The sequence below is a fragment of the Podarcis erhardii genome (assembly GCF_964252035.2).
Source record: "Podarcis erhardii genome assembly, chromosome: 7".
In the NCBI taxonomy this organism is placed as follows: Eukaryota; Metazoa; Chordata; class Lepidosauria; order Squamata; family Lacertidae; genus Podarcis; species Podarcis erhardii.
Window position 1 is genome coordinate 23138476 of NC_138511.1, and position 22820 is coordinate 23161295.

The 22820-nt window shown below is 43.1% G+C and overlaps 2 protein-coding genes across 2 annotated transcripts in view; both read right to left on the reverse strand.

The window, feature by feature from the left end:
• LOC309346997 (uncharacterized protein) overlaps nt 1–22820 on the reverse strand; it is a 140104-nt gene that overhangs the window by 97193 nt on the left and 20091 nt on the right. The gene's annotated exons all lie outside the window — the stretch shown is intronic.
• Nucleotides 9764–22820, reverse strand: part of MORN1 (MORN repeat containing 1) — a 139712-nt gene continuing 126655 nt past the window's right edge. Inside the window, exon 15 of the mRNA XM_081871110.1 lies at nt 9764–14166. The gene's annotated coding sequence lies outside the window, so the exon portion shown is untranslated. The remainder of the gene's footprint in view (nt 14167–22820) is intronic.

A 22820-nucleotide genomic window follows, 5' to 3' on the forward strand; every position in this document is an offset into this window, starting at 1 on the left:
CTTTATTGGTGCCCTAAGCATGCACTTAATCTGCCTATTGGATAATCCAGAACGGTGTCCTTTTTTTAATGTCTGGACAAAATATAAAGACTTATTGGAAAACAAAACTCCAAGGTGGCTATCACCTCTGGAAGCTAAGGCCCGAAAAAGACCCAATATGGAGGCCAAATGGCCAAAATATTGGGAAATAATAGAAAAAGATGGAGACAATTGGAAATTGCAGAGTTTGGAGAAAATAAAGGATAAGGTGCGAGACTGGTTACACTACGCTCAGATTAAAGAAGTCTTTAAAAATGACAAAAAGTTAGGGTTCCAGGTGGAGAAATCGAAATTGGAAACAGAACTGTTAGAACCTAAGACTAAGGTACTTTCAAGAATGTATAACTTGCTGTTAAAATGGAACACACAAGATGAAATGGTTAAATCGGCTATGATAAAGTGGGCACAGGACATTGGCTATAACATCATGTTTGAGGACTGGGAAAGGTTGTGGACCACCGGGTTGAACTTCACTGCATGTAATGCTTTGAAGGAAAATGTAATGAAAATGATATATAGATGGTACATGACCCCAGTTAAACTTGCCAAAATATACCATTTGTCTGATCACAAATGTTGGAAATGTAAAGGAAATGAAGGAACATTCTTTCACCTCTGGTGGACGTGCCCTAGAGTGAAGGCCTTCTGGGAAATGATATATAATGAGTTGAAAAAGGTATTTAAGTATACCTTCCCTAAGAAACCAGAGGCCTTCCTCCTGGGTACTGTCGGCCAGAGAGTGATAAAGAAGGACAGAACTTTTTTCCTGTATGCAACAACGGCAGCAAGGATACTCATCGCTAAGCATTGGAAAACCCAAGATCTACCCACCCTGGAAGAATGGCAGATGCAACTGATAGACTATATGGAACTGGCTGAGATAACCGGCAGAATCCGAGACCTGGGAGAGGAGAGGGTTGAAGAAGATTGGAAGAAATTTAAGATGTACTTACAAAAATACTGTAATTTGGTTGAATTACAGTATTTGGTTGAATCCTAAGAAGGATGCTAGATCATAAATAACTGAGCACCACTAAACTAGATGGAACTGGGATGATAAGTGAGATTGAGGAAAATATAAACTTTTTGGAGAATTATTAGATTATATTTAAATGAATGGGACACAAGAATGTAAACAAGATGATAAATTGCTGGTAAAAATTTATAATGATGTAAGTGGGAGCGGGAGACGTGAGGGAGTCCAAAGAAGCTATGAAACTATGTTCCGATACATGTTATATTGTTTATTACTTGTGCACTTGTATTTAAAAATCTTAATAAATATTTAAAAAAATAAAAAAACAGAACGGTGTCCTTTTTATGATATTACAGAATAAACACTATTAGTTAATAATGTTTTGCACTCTTTTCATTTGGTATTACATACCTAAAAAACAACAACATTAGATCACTTATGACAAACAAATTTCATAAATAAATTTGTTTCATGTATTGTGAGGTGCCTCTTCTGCCCACTGGATGTTGCTGGACTCCCATCTTCCAAAAGTCCCAGCCGGTATGGCCAACGACTTCGAATGATGTTGTAAGTACAGCAAAATGGAACAGAGTGTCTGGAATCCATAACACTGAGCCCTCCCCATCACAACATTTTGTTGGGAGTTCCCACTGGCAAAGCTTTATAAACAGAGATGCATTCTGGTCCTAACATGCAATTTTATGCATTGCTATTCTGAAAGCAAGCCAAGAATACGAGGGAAGGAAATAAAATTTGGTCCTGTCCTGTCCCGTCCCGTCCGCCCCACCGCACCCCGATACAACCCCCTCACAGAATGTCCAAATTATGAATTTTTTGCTTGTGGCCTGCTTTGGAATACAAATGCAACTGGTGGGCTTTCTTTGCCATAGTGTTATGTTTGATGGATAGAGGAGGCTCTTAGCATTCCCCATTTCTACCATTTACTATTACAGTGTAGGTACATATGTTAACAATAATTCATACTTGGCATTTGGTTTGTTCCACAATGGCATCTGCTTTGGGTTTGCCTTGTGGCCCGCACCCCGTGACACTTGGAACGAAAACAGACACACACATGTGTGTTGTGTACAAAGCCAGTGCGGTTTGCATTGTTTAAAAGGGATGGGAGAGGGGAATGAAAGAAAAACAATGAATAACCAGGCAACAACAGCAGGAACAACCAAGGCCTTGCTTAAGCCCATTCATTGCCATTTCTCCACATCAAGTTTGAGCAGGTATGCTCAGCAAGTGTTTATCTGAACATCTCACTAGGCATTTTTAAAGTGGAGCAATCATAGTTTGGGTCTTCCACATGCGGTAGAGGGAAAGAGGAGGCAAGGTAAGAATGGAAGAACAGAAGGGGAACCTGCTTGGTTTGAATCTAAAAACACTCTTAATAGATTTCTAACAGACTAACATAAATTACAATGGGTTCCAGCCAATGCTAGGGCTACTCAGAGTAGACTCAATGAAATTAATCAGAGCTGGCCCACCCGTGAGGCCAGGTGAGGCAACAGCCTGAGGCGGCAGGATCCACAGGGACAGCAATGTCGATCTTCCCCCATTTTTCCTGATGTAGATCTTCTCTCACCCCTTCTTCCCTGTCAGGGAGAGGGGGCACCATTTTGGGGTCCATCTCAGGTGCCAAAATGTATCGATCAAGCCCTGAAGTTAATGGACATAAGCCAATTAAATGCATTTGTTTCTATGGGTCTACTCTGAGTAGAAACCAACCCAGTGAAACCAGTTTCCCTGTGCCATTATCATTTTCCATGATAGTGTCAATACTTTATTATGTTTCCTTATATGTTATTGTAAATTCTAACAGCTAAGGAAGGAAAGGGCTGATTTAGCTTGCATTTGCATGCAGACCCCACTTAATTTGCACTTCCCAAAACATTATGTGAATAGAAACCATCTGCCCTTCTATGATTCTTGCAATCCAGTTCTCCAATAGAGGGGAAATGCTTAAAAAATGTGTGTATTAGCAGAAATGCACACAAAAATGCTGATGGATTTTCATGATGATTCAATTTTTAATTTTGCAGTGTAGTTCACCAAACCAAAAATGTCAGCATAAATGTTGATATTAAAATGCACGTATTAGTGAAAATGGCATTCAAAAATGCATTATGTTGCCAAAAAAAGTTTGCAAAAATTCAAAACAGTATACCAAACTCTGGTTATTAGAAGAAATGTTCATTAAAAAGCTGGCAAATTTTTGTGAGGTTTTTTTTTAAAGCAAACTAATATGCAAATTTGGTGAACTGAACCTTAAGACTGGAAAAATAAGAAACTGAGAGAAACCTAAATTGACAATTCACCCATCCCCACAAACAGCATAGTTCTGTGAACAGCATGAGGGCATCACATCAAGCATGTGCAGTTAGACGGAACGCTCAGGACAGTCATGTAATGAGAACATAAAGGTAAAGGGACCCCTGACCATTAGGTCGAGTCATGGCTGACTCTGGGGTTGCGGCGCTCATCTCGCTTTATTGGCCAAGGGAGCCGGCATACAGCTTCTCGGTCATGTGGCCAGCATGACTAAGCCGCTTCTGGCGAACCAGAGCAGCACACGGAAACGCCGTTTACCTTCCCACCGGAGCAGTACCTATTTATCTACTTGCACTTTGATTTGCTTTCGAACTGCTAGGTTGGCAGGAACAGGGACCAAGCAACGGGAGCTCACCCCATCACGGGGATTCGAACCACCGACCTTCTGATCGGCAAGTCCTAGGCTCTGTGGTTTAACCCACAGCGCCACCCGTGTCCCAATGAGAACATAGGATGTTGCATTATGCTAGGTCAGACTATTTTGCTTAATGGTCCCGTACTGTCTAGTCTGACTGGCCATGGATCTCCAAGTTTGCAAGCAGAGGTCTTTCCCATCACCTGATCTCTGATCCTTTCCCTTAAGTGGAGATGCCAGGGACTGAATTTGGGACATTCTGCATGCCAGACGTGTGGTCTACCAATGAGCTACAGCCAAAGGAAGCTTCTCACCCTGCTGGCTGTATGATTTAACTCAAACCAGTGTTTCTCAAGCCTTTTCTTTTTCTTTTTTAAAAAGGGCTTGCATTGCCAAGTAGCCCATCCTATCTTCGCTTACTGAATGAAGTATGCAGCATTCTCTTGCTGTAAGGATTTTTCAACCCTCCAGAGCTTTGGGCAGAGGTATTTCCCAGTCCTGCTGCCTGGTTCTTTCTTTAGGTGGAGACCTTCTGTATGCAAAGCAAGTGCTCTGCCACTGGGCTGTGATCCATCTCCCCGAATCCTGTATCTTTTCCAGGGCACTGATTTTAACAGAAGTTCTGCTGCATCAGGCCAAAGGCCCATCTAGTCCAACATCCTGTTCTTATAGGGACCAAACAGATGCTTCTGGTAAGCCTGAAAGCAGGACCTGGGTGCAACAGTATATAATCTCCCCACTTGCAATTCCCAGCGAATGGCATTTAGAGGCATTCTGCTTCTGACAGTGACAACCTCTGACAAGATTCTCTTGTCATTTACGGAAGTCAGCATGCGGCTGATTGCCTGCCTCCTCCCTCAATTTTTGAGCAGGGCTGAAACTTTCCTCTGCAGCCGTTTCCACATTTGGAAACCAAACCCCTCCTTCTCCAACTCCTTACTTGGAAACATCAAAAGGCACAGAATCTCTTTGCTGGTTCACTGTGGAGGGAAGCTGACCTCTTGGGTTGGGGAAAGCAAATGAAACAGTGACCTGGGACTTGCCAAGTCTCTCTCCCTCCTCCTTCTGTGTTTCATGATGCTTCCCCCTCCCTTTTCTCTCCTCTCCCAGCTGGATGGGCTTCTCAGAATGGCTAATGGCTGCCCTGCCTCTCCCTGCCCCCCCCATCATAGTGCTTCATCCGTAACGTTAATGGCTCAGATGCCGGAATCCGGAAACCAGGCTGCTTGCCAGCTGTTTGAGTCGTCTTTATTGCTGCTACTTATGAGATAATTGGCCTGTGTGGCCCTGGTAGCAGCAGCGGCGTTTGTGGACAATTAGCTTCTTTGCAGGGAAGAATAGGCCTTGATTCTGGGAGTCCTTGAGCCACTGGGCTGTGACTGTTCCCTTCCTGCTCCAAAATCTGCAAACCACAGCTTGGCATGCGCTGAGGTTGCTTGGCTTTCCGCAAAGAAGAAGAAGAGGAAAGACAACAAGCTACCAAGGTGGCCAGATGCAAAAGGGATCAGGGCTCTGGGAATTTCAGAAGGTGCGGCTGATAGAGATGCTTGAGGAATTTGATTTCCGTGAATTCGGAAGTGAACTGTCCTGGCTTCCGCCCCCAAATGAAGCAGCAAGTACTCTTACTTGTAAGCAAAGAAGCGATCTTCATTAAAGCAGAGTAATGGTACAGACTCAGCAGCAGGAGCTAATCCATTCCCAGAGCCCTCGCAGGGTGAAGGGTTGGTGGGGATGCTCCTGGCCTAGGAGCAGCGGACAAGGTTCATGAGTGCAAGAACAGTGCATGGGAGGTGAGAAGTTGTTACAAGAAGTTTTCCATGCCCCTCCCACCAAGCTTTAAAGCTGAGGTGGGGCACACTGCTTATTTCCTTGAGTCTCTATCCCTGTGGAAATATATGGCCTACAAGTGGGTGCTACGTCTGGGTGGGGGCCTCTCCTTCCTTGTCCTGAGAGAGTGTGAGACCTGCTTCCCCATCTGTATCCTGCTTGGTGACATGAGGCTGCGGCTCAGAGCTCTCCCCAGACTTTGACAGTGCTCTCCCCCACATATGGGAGGGAGCAAGTGGGACTCGGCATTGGGGCCAGATGTGTTCAGGGGGAGGGAAGGGCTTCCATCTGTTTCTGACTCATCCTCCTATTCTTCGTCATCTTCCACCAGAGTCTTCCATCCTGGATCAGATTCTGAAGGTGCTGAAGGAGTCATTCTTGACCCTGATCCACACCTCCTGGACTAATGAGTGGATCACAAAGTAATTATACTGCAGATTTTAAATTTCTTCAGAGCTATTGGCTCAAAGAAGGTAGAAAAATGCATTAAAACATGATTTTTAGGATGATATACATTTAGAAATATGTACATTAAGATAAAACAAGTATTTAAATATGCATTTCATGGTCGGTTGACTGTAATAAATTGAATGGATTGAAATGTGTATTTAATTATACATTTTATCACTGAACTACATATTTCAAGACAAATCTCTGTACAGATTTCTTTTTATTTATTTATTTATTTATTTTGCAGATAAAGGAGGAAAGGGAAGGAATTAGGGATGAATGCACATGAAACTGACATGAACCAAAAACAATCTAATATGTCCATCATAGTTGTTAGCCATGCAAGGCATATCTACTGAAACACCCACTACATAACTATTAAAGGTACAGGTATGTTTTTCAGAGACTTGTGTTGGCTGGAGGACTGCATTACAAAATTACCGTATTTTTTTGCCCTATAGGACGCACTTTTTCCCCTCCAAAAATGAAGGGGAAATGTGTGTGCATCCTATGGGGCGAATGCAGGCTTTCGCTGAAGCCTGGAGAGCGAGAGGGGTTGGTGCGCACCGACCCTCTTGCTCTCCAGGCTTCAGGAAGCTATCCGCAAGCCTTGGGAGCCCACGACAGCAGCCTGCAGCTCAAAACATGGGGAGCGCAGCGGAGCGCGCCCCGGGCTTCGGGCAGCTCTCTGCAAGCCTTGGGAGCCTGGCGCGACTTCCCGCCGGTCTCCCCAGGCTTGCGGATAGCAGCCTGCATGCCAAAGCCTGGGGAGCGCAGCGGAGCACGCCCCGGGCTTCGGGCAGCTCTCCACAAGCCTTGGGAGCCTGGCGAGACTTCCTGCCGGGCTCCCAAGGCTTGCAGATAGCAGCCTGTTCTGGGGGCTGAGGTCAGGGGAAGCTCGGGCTTCCCAAGCCCCGTGCCGGGGGGGGGGGGGAATATATTTTTTTTCTTTATCCCCCCCCCCAAAAAAACTAGGTGCGCCCTATGGGCCAGTGCGCCCTATGGGGCGAAAAATATGGTAATAGAAGAGCAAATTTCGAAGGATGGCTGCATTCTGGTTCGCATATTATTTCAGAAAGTGCAGTTAGGTGAGTTTGCCTATAAATACACACAAACATATTTGTGTCATCACTTTTGTGCAGGGATTTCTCTGTTTCTTCTCATATTGGGAAATGGCGCACCCCAGGCACAATTTTACCACCTCACTGAACATGAGGTTGAATTTGCATTGTTATTTTGCCTTATCCATATCTGCTAGAGTATTGTCTGAAGAACGAAAAGTTCACCACTTTGCTGAAACTAAGCAGTTGTGCAGCTGGTCGGTACCTGGGTGGGTGACCACCTGGGAGCCACATGCATGCCATGCCGGGTTCCATGACATGTAAGAAAACAAACTAATACATTACTTGCCATGCCTCCACTCTTCCTACTGGTAACGTGGAACAAAACTTGGAAATGGATGTTGTGTTTATTGTTAATTGCCTCTGGGGGCCTCTCCATGTTAGAAAAACACTCCAAAGCTATGTCAAAAACCCATTTTCTGCAATGGTTTGCTCATGTTACCTAGAGATGATACATTTGTCTTGCATCCAAAGTGGGAAGAGTGCTCCATCTCAATGCAGCATTCATGGAGTGGCAGAAGCAACACTGCACAGTGGCTGGCCTTTTTATTTGCTGTCACCAGATGTTTTGTAATGCTAACCCAGCTGTGACAGCTGAGAACTGTTTAAAGCTGGGGGTAAGGCAACGTTTTCCACATTCTCCAATGTTCCCTCATTCAGAGTCTTTGCAGGTTTATTATTTTTCTTTTTCTAAATAGGCTAAAGAGCAGATACGTATCAATCCTTCCCTGTTCTCTTAAATTAACACAACACTAATTAACACTACTCCTGGTGGCAGGGTTCTCCCTCCCAACAAACAACAATGACCCCCACAACTCATCTCTTGGGAGAGTTCATTTCTAGCAAGATGGCTAGTGGAAATGACCGTTCCCTCTCTATGTCCCTTGAGACCGCTGTCTCTCTCATCCCTGCTTCCGCAATTTCCTGCACCGTCACTTTATTATGGTTCAGCTCCGTATTACGGTATTCGTTGTTAACCTGTTGGTCTCCAGGCCTGTTCACTTGCAGCAGGTCTTTGTATCTTTGCTTAAATGTGAGGTGTGTTGGTTGCTGAACATGCAGAGCCCTCGCAGGAGGACAGGGGTTGAAGCTGTAACTGCCATGTTACAGCTGAGGCAGAAGAAAAGCTAAAGGCAGGCAGACTTTTAGCAGAGATAACAGAACAGCCCATTTCCCTCTGCTCTAACTTCATGGCAGTTCCAGGGAGGGAGGTGCCTGATAAAACAGGGCCGACTGGGTGGCCCTGCTCCCCATCTCTCCTTCTGCTGCATCCTGATGGAATGCTTGCTTCCATTTTATTCTTTGAACAATCCTGAAAAAGTAGGTCAGGGTGAGTGATAGTTAACTGGCCCAAGGTTACTCTGTGTATTTCTAAGGTCTGCTTCCTGTGTCCTTGCTCTTCCAACTGTCCCAAAGCCAAGAGTCAGGCAGGGAGGCCCACTTGAGAGTGTTAGGAGCTTTGTCTTTATTTTGGCTCAGCTTCCTATGGTCTTGAAGCGAGAAGGCTGGTTGTTGCTTTATTTCGGAAATGGTTTTAAAATCCGCTCTCCGCCCCCCCCTCCAACACACACACAAAGGGATGAGTTCAGTCAGAGAATTTATACGGCTGAGAGTGGCTCCCTTTTGTCAGAGGAGCCGCCTCATCAGTAATTAAGTTGTTGTTCAGCCTGAGCATAATTGGTGCTGTCTGCTGACACAGTGCTTCTGCCAGCCAGATGTTGGTTGGGTTCAAAAAAAAAATTCTTGGGAAGCCTCTCTTGGTGGAACTATTTTTAATTGGTAAATAGAAGGAAGAGAGGAAATGAAGACATTTCCCCCCCTTCCCTTAGCAGTATCGCTGGGCATGGTGCATTCAGGACAAAGGAAGGTGCCTTATACTGAACCAAACACTTGGGACTATCTAGCTCACTCTGATTGGAAGCAGCTCTTCAGGGAGCCTTTTCCAGTCCACCTGGAGGTGTGTGTATTGAGCCTGGAACCTTAGGCATGAAAGGAAGATGCTGTGCCACTGAGCTGCAGGCCTTCCCTTATGACGTAAGGAAGCTGCCTTATACCAAGTCAGACCCTTGGCCAATCTCACTCAGTAATGTCTACACCAACTGGCAGCAGCTCTCCAAGTTTCAGGCATGAACAGTCTTTCCCAGCCCTACCTGAAGATATCAGAACCTGGGACCATTTGCTATGACTACATGTAGCTACCATCTTCCCCAAAATTGTAAAGAAGCTGTCTTATGCTGAGTCAGAGCACTTCAGTATTGTCTACACTGACTGGCAGAAGCAGCTGTCCAGGGCTTTGGCAAGGAATTTTCCCAGCCATACCTGGAGATTATAGAAATCAAACCCTGTGTCTTTATGCATATAAAGCAAATGCTCTACCAAATGCATGCAATTGCTCCTAATAAACAAAGGAGGCTGCAGTATAACACATCATACAGTACTGCCAGTTTTGACTGCCAGTGGGTCTCCAGAGTTTCAGGCAGGAGTCTCTTCCAGTCCTTCCTGAAGATGGTGAGAACTGGACCTTCTGCATGCAAAGCAGTTGCTCTTCACTAAGCCACGGTCCTTTCCCTAAAGAAATGCCAAGAGCCAAATGCCCCCCTGAGACTCCTATGGTTGATTCTGAATAACACTCTTAAGTCTTGCTCACCATTTCTTTGGTTCACATGAATATGCCTGAAGCCCCTTAACACATTCCAGCTATTATTGAGGAACCCTAGATCTCAGGACTCAGCATCACAATGGGCTGTGAACCTGAATCATAACTCTGGTAGAGCAGTGCATTGGACAACTTGGTACTTAGATAGTTCCTAGGAGTGAGAAACATAGGAAGATGCCTTATACTGGCAGCAGCCCTCCAGTATTTTAGAGAGGGTTCTCACCTGGCCCTACCTGGAGAACTTCTGCATACAAAGCTGATGCTCTACCACTACAGCCCTTCAAGGAAGCAGAAACTGTGGGATCCAGTATACCCAGAATTACATTTCATTAGGCCCAGACAATAAATACAATTGGATGGTGGCAGAAGGAGAGTTGCAGCCAAGCCGGTGGGCAGCCAGGTCCACTTGCCCAGGGCTTTGGAGGGCTAAGCTAGCCAGGAGGAGGCACAAGCCACTGGATGCTTTTTTTGTTTAAGTTTATAACTTTATTCTAACAAGATTCCCGCTCCAGGCCTCGGACAAACTCTACATGGGCCTGGCTGAAACTCAGCAGTAGGTTGCAAGCTTTGTAGACAGAAAGTACAAAGTTCAAGCCCCAACATCTCCAGTTAGGGCTGGGAATGTTCCCAGTCTAAGAGAGCGGCTTCAAATCAGTGTAGACAATACAGTGGTACCTGGGGTTACATACGCTTCAGGTTACATACGCTTCAGGTTACAGACTCCGCTAACCCAGAAATATTACCTCAGGTTAAGAACTTTGCTTCAGGATGAGAACAGAAATCGTGCTCTGACGGCGCAGCAGCAGCAGGAGGTCCCATTAGCTAAAGTGGTGCTTCAGGTTAAGAACAGTTTCAGGTTAAGAACGGACCTCCGGAACGAATTAAGTACTTAACCAGAGGTACCACTGTACTGACTTACCATAGATGGATCAAGGGCCTGAATTGGTATATGAAATAAGATAGGCCTTTTCTGTGATGGATCCCTGTTTGCAGAATGCTCTCCCCAGGGAAGCTTGCCTGGTGCCATTAATATAGATACACCTGTAGGAGCCAGGGAAACCTCCCCCCCCCCCACAGGCCTTTGACTTTTATGGTCTCCTTGAGTGGGTGGGATGTTTTAAGCCATATTTTAGAAACAGAATTGTCTTTTTGATTTTCTTTGCTTTTATGTCAGTTTTCATGTATATGTTTACTTGTTATATATTATAACTCACTTTCAGTTACTTTGGTAAAATTATGACCAATACATTTAATAATTAATAATAAGTCAACAAGGTAAAGGCAAATCTTCAGATCCCTTCTAGCTAATTCCCTCCCCAGCACTGCATCGAGCAAAGCACAACTACTTGAGTCACTCAGGAGACTGAATTCAGCCTTCATTGTCTTCTGCCTATGAGCAGTTTCTTTCTTATGAGCTGTTATAGAGTGTGAGACGCCCCATTGATAACAATAATAAGACCAGCAGTTAGCAGTTCTGTGGTGCTTTATGGCTCTGGAGCTCACCACATGAGCATTATTTCACTAATCAGGACAAATGGAGGATGAAGCATGGAGCTGAAACCCAAGAAGCCTGGAGATGCAGATTGCTGACGCTAATGGGAACTTGCAGTGTAGGGTTGCTAGCCAGCTCAAAGTTCCAAAAATGAAAGGGCACCCCAGAACCGTGATGGCTCAAATAAAAGACAAATCTCAATCAAGTGCCCCCCTAAACACGTGCATGCACCAGTTAATTGCAGAAATATTGCAAAACAACACCCTATTCATTCACAAGCCAGTAATGTCAAATTTTATTTTCATGGTAATGATTTCTGCAATGAAAAGTCCAAATCCATTAGTTTGTAAGGGCACCCCCAAGATGACTTGACTCCAAACTGCATTCCTATGGCATGGGCATTCAATGCCTCCCATTCAATCTGCAAGGCAAATCCTGAGACTGCTATGGTGGGTGTTTAATGATAGTAGAAACCAAAAGTCTTTTGATGAACAATTGTCTAGGGAGGTAGTTCTGAAGAACAACAGCAGTGCCTTCTGCGACATGTTCTTGACACAGTAGCAGTGCATTGCCAGTGAATTTATCCTGGTTTAGTTTTGTTCTGCGATGCTTCCCCAATGCTACCACATTATAGTTGCCATAGCACAATCAAAAGTGGGAGAGAAAAAATAAACCAGATCATTTGTGGTATAAAGAGTTAAGGTATCTAGCAGGAAGTTGCAGGATAAGTACTGCCTTTGACAGTGGAGGAAGAGCAGAGCCGTCGTGGCTAGTAGCCACTGATGACCCTCTCCTTTTAAAGCCATCTAGGTTGGTGGCCGTCACAGCCTCCTGTGGGAGCGAGTTCCATAGTTTAGCTATGCGCTGTGCAAAGGATTTTATTTTATCTGTCCTGAATGTTCTTCCATATGAGGAGCTGTCAGAGGATAGTATCAGCACCACCATTATCATCATTATCATCACCCGTACCAGCTCGTTAAAATATGCCGCTCAAAGGCTCCAGAAGTGGTGAACGGCTTATTAAAACAAAATCTACAATAAAATGCCATGAAGAAATCAGGAAATAAAACAATATAAAATAACAAAAGATCACAACATAGAAGACCAATGTCCTCTCAAACTTGTAGGTTTTAAAGGTGCTCTCACTAACTGTAAATATGAGTTAGGGGCCTGAACATTGAATTTTTATTTTATTTTTTAAAAAGCTCAGCTAGAAGAATGAAGGGTAGTAGTGTAATTTTAAACTATAATCTGTTTATGCGTTTGAACAAATGTCTTAAATTGTATTGTTCTAAGGGTTGCTGGCCTCACTGTAATCTGTAATCTGTAATCTCCTGGAGAGGGCAAGGGTTTGTTTTTGTTTTACTGTTCGTTGATGATTTGCAACATGTAAAAGCAATAAAACTATTACAACAGGATAAGACAAATGAAGGGTGCTCTCGCATCCCTCCCACCCCCTGAAGAGTTATTTGCGGGTATTTGAAGGCATCCTCTATGCTTTGCTGTTCAGGTTTGGTTTAAAGACAAAGAACCCCAAGAAGGGAAAGCAGGGTTAACCTTGATGTTGTACATTGGAGGCAGATTTAGGAGAATGTGACTGGTTTGCACTGGGTGCAGACCCTTGTGGGTGCCACAACCATGATGAAGAATGGAAAGTGAGAGGCAGGCAGGAAGCTGAATTCTGGCATCGCACAGAGTGCCGCTGAAATGTGAGACCCAATGGTCCACCACTGTATGCATCGATAACCGGCACCTGGGTAGTAGTCTGAGAAGGTACATAGGTCACCTAGTCAGTTTCCCTCACTATGCTCAGATGATCTATTGTATTTCTATTTAAATTGTAGTAATTATTTCTGAACTTGCATATTTTTGTATAATAGATACAGATCATAGAATTGTAGAGTTGGAAGGGACCCAAGGGTCATCTAGTCCAACCCCCTGCAGTGAAGGAATCTCAGCTAAAGCATCCATGACAGATGGCCTTCCAACCTCTGCTTAAAAACCTCCAAGGAAGGAGAGTCCACCACCTCTCGTGGGAGTCTGTTCCACTGCCAAACAGCTCTTATTGTCAGAAAGTTTTCCCTGACATTCAGTCAGAATCTCCTTTCTTGTAACTTGTGTTCCAGTCTTACCCTCCACAGCAGGAGAAAACAAGCTTGTTCCCTCTTCCATGTGGCAGCCCTTAAGATATTTGTAAATGGCTATATCTCCTCTCAGTCTCCTCTTTTCCAGGCTAAACATATCCAGCTCCTTCAAGGGCTTCAGATATCTGAGCATATGCAAATGTTACCCAAATCTTTTGTCCATCTTTTGTGTGTGATGCATTTCCACTTTTTTTGGGGGGGGGGGCAATGGCTGAGTGGCTACCATGGGATGAATGGTTCCCACCAGGAGCAGCTTGCCTAGTGGGGCAAAACAGCAACAATATCTTCCTGTCCATCATATTGCTGTGGCACACTTGGAAGAAGAAGGGCAAAGCAGCGGTGAGGTCAGGGCTGTGTATGGATGCACTGGCAGAGTCCATCTGACACTCCAGCTGGTTTAGCCTTGCAGAACTGACACTACCTCCTCCTTCCAAGTGCATCAGGAGGGATGGGGAAAACATTAATCTCAGTTCGCTTTTAAAGGCAAATTTACCTCATTCCCATTTCCTGAAACAATATGCAAACCAAAACACAGCTCTCCTTTGAAATTCTCACTTCTCTGAATTTTACAATGCAGTTCTCCACCCACATTATGTGTACTAAAAATTATTTCCTATGGTAGAATGTGTACACAAATGCATTTTATTAGGAATACACTAAAATGCTGGTTATTATTTATTCTTTTTTTGCATCAGGTGAGCAGCTTCAGACTTCCATGCTGGTTCCATTTCCAACAACATCTTCAGGGGAGATTAATTTTGTGGGGAGCCTGTATGGGAGGAAAGGGATAAACCTCACTTAATGCTGTACCCTTGGTACAGACTGAGCCCCCCGCAGCTCTCTTTGAAAAAGCACAGTGACACCAATGTGAATGTTTAACAGCTTGTCGATTGGAAACATGTTTTTCTGATGGCTAGAACTTCTCTGTCTAGAGTCACATCCATCTCATACACCTTTAGATATATATGCATTTTCTCTGTGTATGTTGTTTTTAAAACCAGTTTCAACTTGAGTGTTACTGTTGCTACGGCCTGCAAAGCAGCCAACTGTATTCAGAGCTAAGCAGAGGCAAGGCATGACATGCCTTTACTCCACATTCTGCTTTGGTGTCCCAGGTTAGAGCTCACATTCCAGCACTGAAGCAAGTTGAAGTTATTATTTGTTTTTACCCTCCTGGCTTCGAGTTCATGTTCTTCACGAACTACTTCTATTTTTAACATTTTGTTGTTTTATATTTTAATATTGATGACCGTTGTTTTAATTCATTGCTTTAATTGTCAGCTATCCTGAAGATTACTTAGGCTTGAAGGGCGGGTTAGAATTGATGCTTAAAAAAAACCAAAAAAACAAAACAAAACCCATCCACAATGGTCAAAAAGGGGAAAAGAGAGGACCCAAATAATTACCGCCCAGTCAGTCTGACATCAATACCAGGGAAGATTCTGGAGCAGATCATTAAGCAAACAGTCTGTGAGCACCTAGAAAGGAATGCTGTGATCACCAATAGTCAGCATGGATTTCTGAAAAATAAGTCATGTCAGACTAACCTGATCTCGTTTTTTGACAGAATTACAAGCCTGGTAGATGAAGGGAATGCAGTGGATGTAGCCTACCTTGATTTCAGCAAGGCATTTGACAAGGTGCCCCATGATATTCTTGTAAAGAAGCTGGTAAAATACGGACTTGACTATGCTACCACTCAGTGGATTTGTAACTGGCTGACTGACCGAACCCAAAGGGTGCTCATCAATGGTTCCTCTTCATCCTGGAGAAGAGTGACTAGTGGGGTGCCACAGGGTTCTGTCTTGGGCCCGGTCTTATTCAACATCTTTATCAACGACTTGGATGATGGACTCAAGGGCATCCTGATCAAATTTGCAGATGACACCAAACTGGGAGGGGTGGCTAACACCCCAGAGGACAGGATCACACTTCAAAACGACCTTGACAGATTAGAGAACTGGGCCAAAACAAACAAGATGAATTTTAACATGGAGAAATGTAAAGTATTGCACTTGGGCAAAAAAAACGAGAGGCACAAATACAAGATGGGGGACACCTGGCTTGAGAGCAGTACATGTGAAAAGGATCTAGGAGTCTTGGTTGACCACAAACTTGACATGAGCCAACAGTGTGACGCGGCAGCTAAAAAAGCCAATGCAATTCTGGGCTGCATCAATAGGAGTATTGCATCTAGATCAAGGGAAGTAATAGTGCCACTGTATTCTGCTCTGGTCAGACCTCACCTGGAGTACTGTGTCCAGTTCTGGGCACCACAGTTCAAGAAGGACACTGACAAACTGGAACGTGTCCAGAGGAGGGCAACCAAAATGGTCAAAGGCCTGGAAACGATGCCTTATGAAGAACGGCTAAGGGAGCTGGGCATGTTTAGCCTGGAGAAGAGGAGGTTAAGGGATGATATGATAGCCATGTTCAAATATATAAAAGGATGTCACATAGAGGAGGGAGAAAGGTTGTTTTCTGCTGCTGCTCCAGAGAAGCGGACACGGAGCAATGGTTCCAAACTACAAGAAAAAAGATTCCACCTAAACATTAGGAAGAACTTCCTGACAGTAAGAGCTGTTCGACAGTGGAATTTGCTGCCAAGGAGTGTGGTGGAGTCTCCTTCTTTGGAGGTCTTTAAGCAGAGGCTTGACAACCATATGTCAGGAGTGCTCTGATGGTGTTTCCTGCTTGGCAGGGGGTTGGACTCGATGGCCCTTGTGGTCTCTTCCAACTCTATGATTCTATGATTCTATGAACATCACGTTTATGCCTCTATTTCCAAGTTCACTGTGGAATATCCTGAGGCAGGAGTGATGTTAAAAGGCTCAGGGCATTCATTTTCATGTGCTAGTTTATATGTATAGGTGCAAATGTAGGACATGTTTCAGAAGGGGGAAAACCCAAATAAATAAGAGGGTGAGATATAGGACCCAGGGGGTGCCCAACCTGGGCTGAACACCCAGAGGTAAATTTTACTTTAATTGCTCTGCCCACTTTTACTGCTGGCCCTGCCCACCACTGGAATGCAGCTTCCAAAATGCTGTCCCAAAGCAGGATTCCCACTCCTCTCTTAGTCAATGGGAGAGGCCAGGGTGCTTTCTTTTTCTCTTGAGTCCCAGGTCAGATTGGGACTCGGAAGAGGAAACATATCACTCACAAAAGAGGATACAGATCTGCATGGACGTGACTAACTTAAAGCATAGGATTTAGTTACGTACTAACCATTGAAATTAATGGACCCAAGTTAGTCATGTTCATTAGCTTCAATGGGCCTGCTCTGAGTAGAAGTAGGGTTGGAGGCCACCCAGTATCTCACCATAGTGCGACAACAGTGACCAGGTGGCCTGTACACCTGCTTGGTCTGCTCTTTGTTGCTGATAACTACTTGGTGGGTAACTTCAAAGCTACCCTCTTGCCCTTCTCCCTTCTTAGGTTCATTCTCTTTAAACTAGACTTGGACTGGAGAGCTCTTCAAGCAGAGGACTGTCTTTGGTAAAACAGTAACATGGACATGCTACTCAGGGCTGGCATCAGGAAAGAGTCCTGCTGGGACACTGGGTCCCTGGTGCTTGCCCTGACGCTGCCCCTTAAGGCACTGTGGCTGAAAATGCATTCGTGTAAACTAGTTCCAAGGGTTGTATCAAACTAAGTTTGACTCAGCACAGACCCACTGAAATTAAAAGACCTAAATAGGTTAAGTCTGTTAACTTTAGTGGGTCTACTCTGAGTAGGACTAGAACTGGCTACAGCCCCAACTGAACATTTCCATGGTGGGAAGTTGACTGCAGGCAAGCAGCAAGCCTCTGCCTGCTCTGGTAATTTCTCCCACGTACGTTTTGAACAGAAAAAGACCGAAAGAGTCATTTGCAGCCAAAATTCTTCATTGTTTGGGAGTTTAAACGAGAAAATTACAGACCAAGAAATAGAGAGTGCCATCCAGGATATGAAGCTGGGAAAATCACCAGGGCCAGATGGATTAACTGCGAGATATTATAAAGTATTGAAGGATTGGTTAATACAACCATTGAAAGAAGTCTGCAACCAAATTTTGGAGGGGAAAAAGGCTCCCGAATCGTGGAAGGAAGCATTCATCTCACTTATACCAAAGACAGAAACTGAGAAACATCAAGTCAAGAATTACCGCCCTATATCACTTTTGAACGTGGATTATAAAATTTTTGCAGACATTCTAGCAAAAAGATTCAAAAAAGTGCTGTTAGAGGAGATTCACAGGGACCAAACAGGCTTTCTACCAGGCAGGCATTTGTCAGACAATGTGAGGAATATTATAGATATTCTAGAACTTTTGGAAACTGACATAAATAGAAAAGCTGTTTTGATTTTTGTGGATGCAGAGAAAGCCTTTGACAATATTTGTTGGAGTTTTATGAAGAGGAATCTCCAAGGAATGGGGGTAGGCAAGAACTTTGAAAATGGTATAAGTGCAATTTATTCTGAGCAAAAGGCCAAACTTATTGTAAATGGTATGGTTATGGATGAAATTCCAATAGAGAAAGGGACACGACAGGGATGCCCAATTTCCCCTCTATTGTTTATATCGGTACTGGAGGTTTTCCTTAACATGATTAGAAGAGACCAGCTGGTTAAAGGTATACAGGTCGGAACTAAACATTATAAGCTAAGAGCATTTGCAGATGACCTAGTTTTGACACTACAACAGCCAGAAACTAGCACAAAAAGAGTTTTGGAACTTATTGAAATATTTGGTCAGGTAGCAGGTTTTAAATTGAATAAACACAAGACAAAGGTGTTGGAAAAAAATCTCACGGTGGGGGAAAAAGATAGTTTTCAAAGAGAAACGGGTTTGGAAATTACTAAAAAGGTAAAATATCTGGGGGTGAACTTAACATCTAAGAATGTGAATCTATTTAAAGATAATTATGAGAAATGCTGGGCTGAAGTGAAGAAAGATTTCGATATATGGTCAAGATTGAGACTTTCCTTGTTAGGCCGAATTGCTGTAATTAAGATGAATGTATTGCCGAGATTGTTGTTTTTGTTCCAGACATTGCAAATTTTAGATAAGATGGACTGTTTCAAGAAGTGGCAGAAAGATATATCTAAATTTGTCTGGCAGGGCAAAAAACCCAGAATTAAATTCAAGATTTTGACTGATGCAAAGGATAGAGGGGGCTTTGCCCTGCCGGACCTAAAACTTTATTATGAAGCAGCAGCTTTTTGCTGGCTGAAACCATGGCTACTTCTTGAGAATACAGATATTCTGGACTTGGAAGGTTATGATAATAGTTTTGGTTGGCATGCATATTTATGGTATGACAAGGTAAAGGTACACAGAAATTTTAAAAATCATATTATTAGGAAAGCATTGTATAATGTATGGAATCGATATAAAGATTTGTTTGAAAGTAAAACCCCCAGGTGGCTGTCACCAATGGAAGCTAAGGCGGTAAAAAGATTGAACATGGATACAGACTGGCCAAAATATTGTGAAATTATAGAATATGATGGTGAAAAGTTGAAACTACAGAGTTTTGAGAAATTGAAACCTAAAGTCCGAGATTGGTTACATTATTACCAGATTAATGAAACTTTTAAGCAGGACAGAAAACTAGGATTTCAGAAGGAGAGGTCAAAGTTAGAAACAGAATTGCTAGAACCCAATACTAAGAATTTGTCTAGAATGTATAATCTGCTGCTAAAATGGAACACACAAGATGAAACGGTTAAATCAGCCATGATTAAGTGGGCACAAGATATTGGTCATGATATTATGTTTGCTGACTGGGAGCAGTTATGGACCACAGGTATTAAATTTACGGCATGTAGTGCCCTGAAAGAGAACATAATGAAAATGATCTATAGGTGGTACATGACCCCAGTCAAGCTTGCAAAGATATATCATTTGCCCAATAACAATTGCTGGAAGTGTAATGAATGTGAAGGAACTTTTTATCACCTTTGGTGGACCTGCCCAAAGATTAAGGCCTACTGGGAAATGATCTATAATGAAATTAAGAAAATCCTTAAGTGGACATTTGTAAAGAAACCGGAGGCTTTTCTCTTGGGCATGGTCGGCCAATTGGTACCAAAGAAAGATAGGACCTTTTTTATGTACGCAACAACAGCAGCAAGAATCCTTTTGGCGAAGTATTGGAAGACTAAAGAATTACCTACTCTGGAAGAATGGCAGACCAAGGTGACTGAATTTATGGGACTGGCAGAGATGACCGGCAGAATCCGTGACCAGAAGAAAGAGACAGTGGAGGAGGACTGGAAAAAATTTAAAATCTATCTTAAAAATTGTTGTAAAATTTTGGAATGTTAAGATGTCAGGGGATTGGACACTAAGAATTACAGCTATAAATCGAAATTTATAAAGCAGAAACTCTTTTTAAAGAGAATTAAATATAAAAATGGGATGAAGAATTGCTAAAAATTTTGAAATTTGGATGCAGTGAAGGGGAGGTTTGGGGAAGTCGCATTATGTTTGTTTTGTTTTTTCTTTATGTTGTAAAATCAATAAAAATTATTATAAAAAAAAAAAAAAAAAAAACAAAATTCTTCATTGTTTGAGAGCACGGGCTTTCCATTTATTTCTAGAGAATAAGATATCTCTCTGTCTTCCCCCCTCCCCCTCCCCTTTCCCAACCTACAAAGACTTTAAGAAGAGAATGGTTTCAATTAAAAAGGGGAGAAATGTTCCAGAGAAAGGGGGTGGGGTGGGGAGAACCATGTTTTTTTGTCGGTTTCATGGAGTTTCAGCCACCCATTGAGACATCACCTGCTGATTAAGAGAAAGGTGACTTATTCCTTTTTTGGAAGGGTCTCCTCTGGCTTCAGTGCACACCACCACAAAAGGAACAAGAAAACGAGAAGGAGCAAACTTTGAAAAGCATAAACAGCAACCTAGAGGACTAAAACACAACACACAGAGAGAGAGACACAACCCTCCAAAACAATGATTCGTAAGCAAATCTGTTTCTAATGAAAACCAGGACAAGCTTCGTCAGAGTGGTACATTGGAAGAATCCGAAGATATTTGAAACACGATGGAACACGTCTCTGCGCCTCCCCTCTCAGAGAATGAAAGGTTAAAGGATGTCAGCTAGTGATGGCAAGAGAGCTGCTTTTCCATGTCTGAGCTTATATAACGGTGGGACCAACTGGCGGAAGGAAAAAGCTAGGCCGGATGTGAAGGAGATATTTTCTCAACAACCTCCAAACGTTCTACACACACACACACACACACACACACACACACACACACACACTCCTGCCAGTAGAAAGCAGAAAAAGAGGAAAAATAAATACCCAGCCAAGACAAGGTTGTATGAGGAGAAAGAACAGTGGCAATTGGGGTTTTCTTTTTCTTTTTTCTTTTGCTACCGCTGAGTTTCATTTTTAAAGATGTACCCACATGCAAGAAACCCATTAATATCCATGGCAACTCAAGGAATGTAGAGGAGGCTTTCAGGGTTTAGATTGGTAAGAAGAGGAACTTAGAAGCTTTCCAAGGAGAAGAAAACCAGTACACTGTGTTTGGAACACAGTTATACTTGATACTGCATTTTGTCAAGGAAAACTCTACCATAGCATACACTCCACTTGTCTGGGTTTATCCCCGGTTTTCTGATATCTGTCACTGGGAAATCTTACTTTGTCCCTACTGTGCCTTCTGGGGACACACTGGCAATTTTATTTTTAAATTAGGAAGAATTGTATAAACTTAAAAATCAAGCAATGTTCCTTTTAGTTTACAAATAGGAGTCAAAATGTTGATGGTCAGCCACCAATTATAGTCCCTAAACAGACTCCCTCCCCCTCCCGTGTATCTAAGAAAATAAATACTGGCTTAAGTCAAAATGGTTGTTTTGTGAATTGTTTTGGAGGAATCCAGTTACTTAAGCAACGGGAGAAACCCCCCCCCCCTTTTTAATCAACCACAAAGCACAGATTATTTGCTACTTTGTGCTTAAACCTTGTTTTAAGAATCCTGCAGTCAAGAGCAAATGCACTTAAAATGCTGTTTGGTAGCAATAATAAAATCACCGATAATGAAATAAAAGGGAGGGAAGACTTTTCTCTCTGCTTCAGGCTGGGGATGATGAGTTACAAGAGCACATGGGCTGTCCTAGGGTGTGTGCGTGGGACAGCTGAAGGTGGTGTTGGAAACACATGGGAGCTCAGGATTGGTGGCTGAATACACAGCAGGAGATGGGTTCCTTGGCCACAGGCAATACCCTTTTGTACAAGCGAATGAGTGTTTGCGAGAATGGCATGAGGTTTTTCTTGGGGTTTGTGGAGTCCTAGATTAGATTTTTATTTTAGCCTGGTAGTGTTGGGCTGTGTTGTAGTGTGATTCTCTTGTGCCTAGGTACCATTGGGATTGTTTGGATCGGTAATCGTTGCGAGAGTGAATATTTTATTATCTATTTTCGTTTCCATTTTATTTTTGGTGGTTTATTTACTGCTTCAAATTTAAAAGGTTTAAGTGTGAAAATGAATAAAAATATTATTTTTAAAAAAGATAATCGCTGAGAGTGAAAGGGTGTGCAGGAAGATGTGTACACGTGTAGGTTGATTTAAGCATGGGTGTGTTAGCAGAGGTGAAATCGTATGGATCTTCTAAAAGTAGAATCCTATTTTATAGATTTTGAAAATGGATGTATTGCATTATTTATGAATTTTGTTTTTGATGCTGTGTTGTGTCCAGCTAAATCCTACCCACAGTAGGCTCACTGAAATCCATGGGCCTATAAGGTAGTCATGTCCACTAACTTCATTTGGTCTACTCTGAGTAGGACTGGCATTGGACACAACGTACTGCATTTAATTTTTTTATTATTTTACTTTTAAAAAAAATTGCAATCTTTTCTGATGAACAGTGGTATAGAAATATTTGAAATAAGCAAATTAGTAAGATTATGGAATCTGAATCTCTACCAAGCCTTAAAACAAGGGTTAAGCTGCAGCCATGGTTCCATCTATCCACCTATCATTTTTTTTTTTTGGGGGGGGGGTTCTTAACTGGCCCAGAAGGGGAAGGACTAGAACAAAGGCAAAAAAAAATTACAACCAATGCTCCGCCTACTTTTGCCTCTAGTCATGCTGGCCACTCACAAATGGCTCCAAGGAAGTTGCCTAGAGTGGCTCCTCCCACCCCAATTCTGTTGCTTACTCTCTAGACTCTTGGATGTCTGCCCTAAAGCCTGCTGCTGCACTGCTTGCACGTCGCCTGGTTTGTAGGACCTGCTGGTCAATCTTGCTGAGCCTTGCCATTGCCCCACATGAACTGAGCAGGCTCCCTAGAAGCAATGGCACATGGCAGGGAAGAATCAGTAGCTCAATGGTAGAGCACCTAAACTGCATGCAGAAGATGTCCCAGGTTAAATTCCCGGCATCTTCAGGTAAAAGGATCAGGCAGCAGATGATGGG